Below are 10,539 nucleotides of genomic sequence, written 5' to 3'. Positions count from 1 at the left end.
TAGGATACAAGTGTCCTATTAGGACACAAGTCCACATCCTATGTAAACACAATACAACTCCTAGTCCAACTGTAACCTACCTTGTACACAATATTCGACACAACTCTTACAGTAGCCATGTCTTCTATAGCTTTTGGAATGTCTTTTGTAGCTCTCTCAGAGTTCGTTCTGGTGCCCACTACAGCACTTGCATTGTTTTCTTCGATCTCTCCATCAGTTCTTAACTCTTCAGTGAACTTCGACACCTGCAGCAATGTAGCCATGTCTTCTGTAGCTTTTGGAACGTCTTTTGTAGCTCTCTCGGAGTTCGTTCTGGTGCCCACTACAACACTTGCATTATTTTCTTCAATCACTCCATCAGCTCTTAACTCTTCAATGAACTTCGACAATTGCAGCAATGTAGCCATATCGCAGGTCTTCAGTTTCTTTTGATGTTCCTTGTCTGAACAATCTTCCAAACCCGACATATGATCAGCTCCTGCTGAGCTTTCACTTGGGGATTGCCCCCCTGTTGCTACTATCTTCGAGTTTGCTGTGGTGGCTGCCATAGCACTTGTGCTGTTTCCCTTGATGTCTTCATTAACTCTTAACTCTGCAATGAACTTCGCCACTTCCAGCAATGTAGCTGTTTCTGTGGTCTTCAGCTCTTCTTTATGTTCCTTGCCTGAGAAACTTCCAACGTCCAAAGAACAATTGCCTGCAAAATCTACTCCGGTGCCCTCTAAATCCATTCCTTTATTCACTGTTTCTGGAGGTACCTCAAGACCTTCTTCTCTTATATCAGCATATTCCTTCATGACGCTATCATTCTGTTCTGTGGTCTTTAGTTGTTCTTTACATTCCTTGCTTGAGCAACTTCTAAAATCCAAAGAAGAATTGCATGTGAAATCTACTCTAGTGCCCTCCAAATCGATTCCTTTATTCATTGTTCCTGGAGGTACCTTGATACGTTATTCTCTTATATCTGCATATTCCTTCATGACGCTAACATTTCGTTCTTCTACTTCCTTCCACTGCCCTTCTATCCTTCCTACTTTGTCTTCAATCATGAACTTGACTAGTCTAGAAGACCATCCAAACACAAAGTGGTAAGAGAAAGGAGCACCAACAGGACTTCCTAACGCTATCCTCAACCTAATAGGCTCCTTATCTCCACTTTCCAAAATTTCCTCATCCACCTCAAGCAAAACTCCAACTGCAGATGCCACTTGATATAGCTCCTTCCAGTTTATATATGCACCTGGGACCCCATAGACCAAAAGCCACTCTTTGATCAAGTCAAGCTTTTCCCTATCACCTTCATCCCACATTGCTACACTGAAATTCACCTCCTTTTCATCCAGAAATGTTTCTACATCCGGAGGCTTTAAACAGCGTAGTAGGTCATCCTCTGAGTTGAAGGATGCTATGAAATTCTGTCTAACGTCTCTCCTTATATCCCAGTCATCAGTCAGCTTCCAAAACTTGTTTAGTTCAGTTTTCACTCTTGCCGGGTCCAAGTTACAGGTATTAGATGTGATCAGCAGGCAGTGATGGTAGAATTTTTCATTTTCGACAACTTCCTTTGAAGGTTGGATCATGTAGAATGGAAAGCTCTTACAACGTCCAAATAGCCGGGCCACAGTACCCAGTTTGTCTTTTATTCTACATTAATCCAAATTGTGTGATGTCTCTTTACAAGCAAAGCACTTCTTTTTACCGGGTAAAGTAGTTGGTTCTTGCTCCGGCGCAGCCTTATTTTTTTTACTATTACATCCCATCGCTTGTGTTGCAATCTGTACTTCTTTGGCGCTTTCTGGTACAATCTGATGCCCTCTTCCTGTTTATATCAACCTATACAAGCACATATTCCAAGGGAAAAAGAGAGAGAAATCGGGACCAGATCCTTTTAAAGAAGTAAAGCGCATGGAACAAAAGTGTGCTTGTTAGTTAAAATTAAAAGGAAGGGGTTTATGGACATATGGAACATCTATATAATATGGTACTATTTGCAACCTAAGTACCGAAATAATGTCTCAAATAGTATCTTTGTTATAAATTTCAATATATTAAGGTAACCCGCTGTGGTCATGGTGGTGGGCAAATAGAGAATATGTCGTGCAACCAGGTTCGATCCCCGGGGTGTGGCGAGGGTCCGATTGCACCCTTCAATTTTTGTTTATTGCATTAAAATCTTGAAAAAAAGTACCGTGCACTTGGAAAAAAAGTAGTACTAAATTTTCTACGAAAGCTCAAGAAGATCTCATCTCGATAATAGAAATGATAGCGTGTGAGAGACTCAATAACACCTAGAAAACATTTATCACACCGTGAAGATACTAACCAGCACCCGAAAGATGATAAAACATCACTTGAGAGCATTAAACCAAACAGTGAAGTCATGCCATACAATTCAAATATAAAATGTTCTCTATGCACAGCCCGAATAAATAAAACCTTATAATAAATCACAAAAAGAACGGTGGAGAGCGCCACCACGTGTCGGCCGACCGTTCAATCGGGTTAATCTACACCGTCCCGGGCGGCCACAAGACCAAGTTGCCATGTGATGGTGACCATCAGGCCCCGGCCTTGTCCCCCTCCCAAATAAAACAGAGTAAATAAACCACATGTAGCCATCATTAGATCAACTAATGGCCCCCATTGGCCAAGCACTCATCGTGTAGCATAGTACACACAAGGATTGCCCTTCTTACTCGACCGTGCGCTATGGAGATTGGACCCCCAGAAATGAAATGGAAAATGAACTGATGTTGGTAGTAGGGTGTCAGGACCCAAGTTACCCTGTCTGTAGTTTAGAACACTGCAACCTGGATTCAGTCATTTCAAACCCATTCTAATAGGCGGGAAACGTCAGGAGCCACCCATCATCGATCGCACGGCCAAGGCATCATCGTACCGCTTCGCCAGTTATGATGACCCGACAAGCTTCCGATCTTCATCGTGTGGTGGTGATTGCCCTGGCTGTCGTTGTTCACTTTCTGGCAAAGACCACAGCGACTCCCTCTTTCTGTATGCTTTTCTCTTCATTTTTACTCCACTTTGTAAGGCTATAAAGCCAGGAGCCGGGATCGGGAGTTGGTATCTTGATATTGTTAGGGTTTCCCCCTTGCCGCCGCCAGTGTTCCTGGCCGGCTAGAACCTCTGTAATGAGCTAGACTCACTTAATCTTTCCTCTAATTGGCTAAATCAGACTAGTTCAGTATTCTCTTTGTTGAATCCTGTTCTTCAGACCACCTGGGTCTGACAAGTGGTAATCAGAGCAAGCTTCAGCTCCTCGGTGGCACGAGATCTGGTGCCAAAGTGGAGTTGGAGGAGCCGTAAAATCCTTCACTTCTCACCGGACAATCTTGGCGGCGGTGTAGCTGACGGCGGCGTTGGTGGCGGCGAATAGCTCAGTACAGGTTTGGTGCTGGGGCGTGGTTGTGGAACACACCGTTTCAGCAGTAAAATCCCACCTCCCACCCAGATCTGGTGTACTTTCGGCGGCGCGGCGACGGTGGCGGTGCAGGCGGCGGCAGGATCTACGGTCAAGGTCGGGTTGCAGCAAGTGTTGTGGTAAAAATCCTCCCTTCGCCTGACGATCTCTTGCAGTGAGGTTACTTGGCTCCTTGCTAGTTCTAAAAACCCTCTCTGCGTCACTCCATCAAGATGACTGGCCCGTCAGATTCGTCCTCTACCAGCAATCTGGAGATGCAGTCCTTACAACTTGATGTCCAAACACTGCAGAAAAATCGAGAGCATGACAGACAGGACTTTGAGGATTTCGGGGACCATGTGCAAGACAATTTCCAGTCCATGCAAAAAACTTTAGGGGAACTACAGGGCACACTTAAAAAATTTATCTCAGGTTTTTCCAAGCCACGAGAAACCCCACCCAATCCCCAAGATGTCCCTCGGGGCAGTGGCCAAAATTATACACCGCAAGGCCCAGTTCTTCGGCCAGTCAATGGCCTCCAAACCCCTCCTACTGCAGGTTCTGTAACCTTGGTGGATAAGCACACTGGAAAAGAACTCAACTTGGATGGCACCACCAAAATTCCTTACAGGCACCCCCACTTTGCTGACAACAGACTTCCTCCACATGATGCAAGAGCAACTACTGCAATTCCTCAAACAGGAAACTTGCAAGAAATCACTCAGATAGAGCATGAGCAAGGTGAGGAGCAGGCTCAGCAACTAGCTGGCAGAGGGGGTATTGTACAGAGAGACCAAGTCCAAGACAAGAAAAGACTTCTGACTCTGGTGAAACCTGCTAAGTATAACATACCAGAGTTTGATGGCAGTGGAACTGACTCATGGATACAAATCATTGAAATGTACTTTGAAGCTGCTAGCACACCACTGGAGCAGAAAATTGAAATTGTTGTCACTTACTTAAAGGGACCAGCAATAGAATGGTGGAGAGGAACTGGAATTATAGCCAACACACTACCTTGGTACAGGTTTTGTAGGCTTATTGGGGACAGGTTTTCAGAAACCTCAGTATGTGACGATGTCAGAACTTTTCATGCCCTCAACCAGACTGGCTCTGTCAATGATTATGTGCTAAAATTTGAACAGTCCATGAACTTGCTCAGAAGGGACAACCCTGCTTTACCTGCTGATTACTACAAAGCAAGTTTCATTGCTGGCCTGATTGATACTATCCAGCATTATGTTCAATGCCATGAACCAGCTGACTTACAAAAAGCTATTTGATTGGCCAGAAGGATGGAACAAGCCCAACCTAGCAAGAAAACACCAGTGACCTATATTAATCAGCCTGTCAGGAGGCAGGTTCAGTTTGACCCAGGGAAGCCCACTCCTAACAACACACCTACTGTTATCTAACAAGCCAGAATGAAAGGAATCTGCTACAAGTGCAAAGAACCATGGTTTCCTGGCCACAAGAAAGTTTGCAAACTTGCAAATCAAATGCAAATACAAGCCCTGCAAGAGACATGTCCTGAGGATGCAGAATTGGTCTACTACACTGTTGATGATACTGAAGCACCCCCACCCACTGACCTGGATGACACCCCCTTGCAAATCTCTATGCATGCCCTCATGGGAGTCACTTCCTCCAAGCTGAGTTTCACTGTTACAGTTATGCTGGGAGACAAACCTGCTATAGCCCTCATTGACAGTGGCAGCACTGCAACCTTTGTAATTCCTGTACTAGCAAAACTGGCTCCGTGTGCTCTCACTCCAACTAAGAAAAAGAAAGTGCTAGTTGCCAATGGAGCAACTCTCTGGACGGAATTCTTTGCCCTCCAGTGCCCTTTTGTAGTGCAAGGAATTGAATTTTTCCATGATTTCAGAGTCCTACAGTTGCAAGGTTATGATGTGATATTGGGAGCTGATTGGATGAAAACTGTTAGTCATGTCCAGCTAGATTTGAGGAAATGGAAGTACAAGTCACACTGAAATCAGGAGAAAAGAAAATCTTCAAGGATGAAAGCCTCCCTAGTGAACTAGTCCAAGAAATGGACGGCATGGAGCACTTATCTGATGATAATATCTGTGGGGCTGTGTTGTTGTTAAACAGAATTGCTTTGACAGAACATGAGGACACTGTTGCCCCCCCTGTCCAAGAGCTTCTGGGTCAGTACAAGGATATTTTTGGCACTCCTACTGATTTACCGCCTAAAAGAACTGTTGATCATGCAATCCCTTTTGAACCTGATGCAAAAGTTATAAACCAAAGGCCATACATATTGCCTCATCACCAAAAGGAGGTTATGGAAAATATCATTCAAGAAATGATTAAAAATAAGGTGATCAGAGATAGTTCAAGTCCTTACTCCTCTCCTGCAATTTTGGTGAAAAATAAAGATCTATCCTGGAGACTTTGCAATGATTTCAGAAAGGTCAATACTCAGACTATCAAAAACAAGTACCCCATCCCTGCTATTAAGGACTTGTTGGATGAACTGCATGGAGCTACTGTTTTCACTAAACTAGATCTCAGAAGTGGGTACCACCAGATCAGAATGAAGGAAGAGGATATTGAGAAAACTGCTTTTAGCACTCATTATGGACACTATGAATACTTGGTCATGCCCTTTGGTTTAACCAATGCTCCTACAACTTTCCAAATGCTCATGAATACTATCTTAGCCAAGTATCTCAGAAAATTTGTACTAGTATTCTTTGATGATATTTTGGTGTTCAGTAAAAATATGAAAGATCACATACTTCACTTGCAACAAGTATTTGAAACACTGAAGGAACAACAGTTGTACCTGAAAGCAAGCAAGTGTGTCTTTGCTCAGCCTCAGGTGGAGTACTTGGGACATGTTATTAGGGCTTATGGAGTTGCAACAGACCCAATCAAAATTCAGGCAGTAAAGCAATCACTACAAAAAATACACTTCCGTGATGATACGTGTTTGTCATAGTAGGTCGCGTTTTTTGTCATGCATGTACATTCATGACAAATTTATGACAGAATCAAGATAGTCATACATGTGCTGTCGTAGAAGTGTTCCATGACATCACCAAAATTATCATCACAGAAGTGTGCACTTCCATGATGATAAATCGCGCGTCACAGAAGTGCTTTCGTCAAGGGTGACCGACACGTGGCATCCACCATAACGGAACGCCGTTAAGCTATTGGGTCGGGTTTTGGATCCGATAACCCGTTAACAGCCCCGACCAATGGGGATTTTCCACGTGTAAAATCATCATTGGCTGGAGGAAACACGTGTCGGCTCATCGTTGGGACAGATGTCATCCACTCATTGGACAGAAGGCGCCTATAATACGTCAACATGTGGCACGTCCCAACAGAGGCCCATTCCTGTGAAAAGGCCGACCCATTTGACTTGGTCAAAAGGTGGCGGGCTGGCCCATGGAAAGCCTATTAACGACCTGTTCGCATATAGCCCATTTACAGCCCGCTAACCCAAGGCCCGTTACGCCCTATCTGAATTAGGCCTAGTAGCGTCATCTGGGCCATCCAATATGATACCAGCCCGTTTTCACTTCTGGCCCATGTATGGCCCATGATGTCTTTCGGCCCATATGAGGCCCTATGTAACTCTTGGCCTATTAATGGCCCATGGTGAAACTAGCCCGTAATGAACAGTGTATCACTTTACACCCATTAATGGCCCTTGGTGAAACTGGCCCGTAATGAACAGTGTATCACTTTATACCCATTAACGGCTCATTATTCCGTTGGGCCGTTTCCAGCCCATGTTATCTTTCGGCCTTCTCAGAGCCCATTTATTCTTGGGCCCATTTCCAGCATTTGTTTACTTACGGCCCGTTACTGTCATTTTCTGCTTGTGGGCCAAATTCAGCCCGTGGTTACAGTCGGCACGTTTGTGGTCCGTTAATACGTTGGGCCATTTTTATAGCGTCATCAAATACGGCCTATTAATGATGGCCCATTTACGGCCATAATGCGGCCTGTTATTGGCCCATGTTTGGCCAATCGATCATACGTCCCGTATAAGGCCCATTGATGATACGGCCCGTAGAAGGCCCATTGTTTCTACGGCCCGTAGAAAGCCCATTGTTTCTACGGCCCGTAGAAGGCCTACTATTTCTACGGCCCGTATAAGGCCCACTGTTTCTACGGCCCATAGGAGGCCCAGTGTCACTACAGTAAATATTAGCCCATGGTTATTGTGGCCTAGTTTTAAAAAATAGGTTATTGCAGCCACTAGCAAACCGTGGAAAAAGAACTGCACTGACTACAAGCAAACAAATAAACAAGACAACAAGGAAATAAATAAGCAAGCAACTTATGCTAGGCTATCACGGCTATTACACATATTACATCCACTGGGCATCAAAGTTCGCCATTGGAACAAAGCAACATATAGACGCCGCAGCAAAACAAGTCCAGAACTGAAGCCACTTTAGAAGAGTTCAAGAAACAATATCCTGGGTACCCATAATGCTGGCAAGATGCTTAGCAAGCTTATTAACTTTCTCTTGTTTGGCGCTTAAATCCTTCAACGCTTGTTCTTGCACAAGAAAGGACTGGTGTTTATCAGCCACAGTAACTTGATGTTCGAGTTACTGGCCAGTACCGCTGTCCTGTTCAAGAACCCCCTCCAATTCAAATGGCTGATAAACAAGAAAAGAAATTGAACGTACAGACATTGTATGATAGACAGATGTGGTAACTCACATATATGTTGTCTAACCAAACAGGACAGCATGACACATTTTCACATATATGATGCCTAACTAAACAGGATAGCATGACACAGTTTCAGATATATGATGGATAACTTAACAGGATATAATGGCATAATTCAACATATGATGAGTACCTAAACAGGATGACATGACACAACTATATGATGTCTTTCTAAAATAGGTTAGGATGAAATAATTCACATACATGTTGTCTAAGTATACATGATGGCATGATATAATTGACATAACTCATTCATATACTAAGCAGCTGGCACTCGCATGTATGATCTCTAAACTAAGCAGATAGAATTCAATATTGTGCATATGATGTCTAAACTAAGCAATGCAAGACACCATATGCATCATATGAGAAATATAAACATTGCAACTTAGAGCATACACCTCAGGTGGGATATAGGACTGGTCATCTATCTCTGAATCCTCCTCTGAGGAGCTCCCTGTAACCATCGAGATATATGCTTCAACAGGTACCATTGCCTGCTCTGAAGACCTTGTTTTCACTCCAGATTTTTCCATAACCGGCTCAAATGTCTGATACACATGGAGAGTAGTTCAATATACACAGATTGTCGACAAATGGAATACGTAATGAAAAAAAAGATGGCATGAGATAATTCACATATATGATGCCTGGCTCCATGGCGGTGCATAATTCACATATATGATAACTAGCTGAAAAACATGGCATTGCATATTTCACATATCTGATATAGAAAGCAAACAGGGGGCATTCACATAAAGCATGTCTAATCTAAGCAGATGGCATGGCAATGCAAGACACCATATGCATAATATGAGCAATATAACCCAGCCAAGTTAGAGCATGCACCTCAGGGGGGATACGACTAGTCATCTCTCTCTGAATCCTCCTCTGAGGAGCTATCTGTAACCAGCAAGAAATCTGCATCGACAGGTAGCACTGGCTGCTCAGAAGACCTTGTTTTCACTCCAGATTTTCCCATGACCGACTCAAATGGCTGATGCACAGGAAGAGTAGATGAATGTATAAACATTGTTGACAAATGGAATACATTATGGAAAAAATATGGCACGATACAATTCACATATACGATGACTGGCTAAACAGGATGGCATTGCATGATTCACATATATTATGCCTGGCTAAAGAAGATGGCATTGCATAATTCCCATATACTCCCTCCGTTCCTAAATATTTGTCTTTTTAGAGATTTCAAATGGACTACCACATACGGATGTATATAGACACATTTTAGAGTGTAGATTCACTCATTTTGTTCTGTATGTAGTCACTTGTTGAAATCTCTAAAAAGACAAATATTTAGGAATGGTGGGAGTATGATATAGAAACCAAACATGTGGCATTCACACAAAGCAAATCTAAACTAAGTTGATGACATATAAGATGTATAATATAAGCAATACAAGGCGCCATATGCATGATATGACCAACATCACCATGCCAGGTTAGAGCAAACACCTCAGGAGGTAAACAGGCGTGGTCGGCTCCTTCTGAATCTCCATCTGAACAGTTATCTTCCTCTGGAATACAATCTAGAAATGCAGGAGGGGGGCACTTCGCCCACCATGGAGCGGCGTCTGCATGACATTATATTCGCACGCAACAGTCTTCTCTTTTTCTCTACATGTTCAGTACGATTGTGTAGAATATCTGACATGCATAATAAAAAATAGTTAGATTTTGTAAGGCCTAAGGGGTGCATGCAAAAATCAAGACTGATGGTAGCAAACGAGTGGATGGATCCAAAACTAATGATAGCAGGTAGATTATAGCTTCCGTTTAAAAAGATAGACAATGGATCATCTATTGTTTGTTGCCCACCCAACATGAACCACATAGAAGACCCAGATGAACCAGATAGTAGACAGATACTATTCGTTGCTGGCTCGATATGAGACCCATGGGCAATTCAAAACTCAAGATTGAACGATAAAGTAGCAGGTAATAATAACCGATGTATAACGTAAGCAAACTGTGACGCCCCGAGACCATTGCGCCAGGTGTCTTCCAGTTATTCGTTGTTGTTGCCTTGTCATTCGCTTGCTTGTTGCATCTTGTCATGTCATCATGTGCATTGCATCATCATGTTTTTCAAAACTTGCATCTGTCCCGGTCTCCTCGTTCTCTCCGTTGTCCGTTCTGAGCCCAACCACACTTGCACGCGCCTGCGGCACATCCAAAATATTATTTTATAAGTGGCCGGAAAATGTTCTCGGATTGGGTTGAAAGTTGGCGTGTGGTCTTATTATAGTGTAGATAGACCGCCTGTCAAGTTTCATCGCATTCGGAGTTCGTTTGATTACCCAACCGTTAAACTATAGCGGCATTATAGCCGGTCTAACGTCGGACGTTTTCGGTCTCCGAAAACCCTGTCA

Source organism: Triticum aestivum, chromosome 7A (assembly GCF_018294505.1).
Source record: "Triticum aestivum cultivar Chinese Spring chromosome 7A, IWGSC CS RefSeq v2.1, whole genome shotgun sequence".
NCBI lineage: Eukaryota > Viridiplantae > Streptophyta > Magnoliopsida > Poales > Poaceae > Triticum > Triticum aestivum.
Note: the sequence above shows the minus strand (reverse complement) of the source record.